At 40.2% G+C, this 681-nt stretch overlaps 1 pseudogene; it reads right to left on the bottom strand.

Moving 5' to 3' along the window:
- LOC114006909 (60S ribosomal protein L7-like) overlaps nt 1-56 on the bottom strand; it is an 812-nt pseudogene extending 756 nt beyond the window's left edge.
- Between the last annotated feature and the right edge of the window lie 625 nt (nt 57-681).

The following is a 681-nucleotide window of genomic DNA, read 5'->3' as shown; positions in this document are numbered from 1 at the left end:
TTCTTCGTTTCTGCCACAGCAGGAACCTTCTTTTTCTTCTCTTGAATGCACTCCATGGTTCCAGCCAGAAAAAGTCATGATTTTCCTGATAACCTAATATATCAATTGTTAATTATCAATAGCAATAGAAAAAAAAAAAGGTGGTCAAACTGCTGCCAACAGGTACAAGATTTTCACATTTAAACATTTTTAAAAGTCAATTTCTGATAGAATTTTATGTGGGGGGGGGGTATATATATATATATATATGGTGCTGGTATGTGTATATACACATACCAGCACAATAGCTTCTTTTTATGACATACTCAGTGGACCGTGGACCGTCCAGGCTGATTCTGGTGGGTTTTTTCTTGCTATTGTTTCCCAGTGTATTTGTTTACTTCCTGAAAACAGAAAAAAGACAACAACATGACGACAAGATCCTGAGGCCATAATTCCCCGGTCACCCTTAGCCAGCCCCGGGTGATGGACAGACATGTGTACTCAACGAAGTGTTCTGACTTGAACCAGGACCTTCCCATGTGGGATGGCCTTGCAGAGCCCTGTGCTTTCACTGCACCACTACCCCCACATTCTTTCACTGAATGAGAGAAATGCTCATAAAATAACATTTAGGGAAGAAAGAAATGACCAGTGATGCTTTTTTAAGTTTTAAATCGCCGATGATCTTAGTTACTGCCC

This window comes from Tupaia chinensis, unplaced genomic scaffold, assembly GCF_000334495.1.
Source record: "Tupaia chinensis unplaced genomic scaffold, TupChi_1.0 Scaffold000099_1, whole genome shotgun sequence".
Lineage (NCBI taxonomy): Eukaryota > Metazoa > Chordata > Mammalia > Scandentia > Tupaiidae > Tupaia > Tupaia belangeri.
The sequence above is the reverse complement of the archived record's forward strand: the minus strand, read 5'-3'. Positions and strand labels throughout refer to the sequence as shown.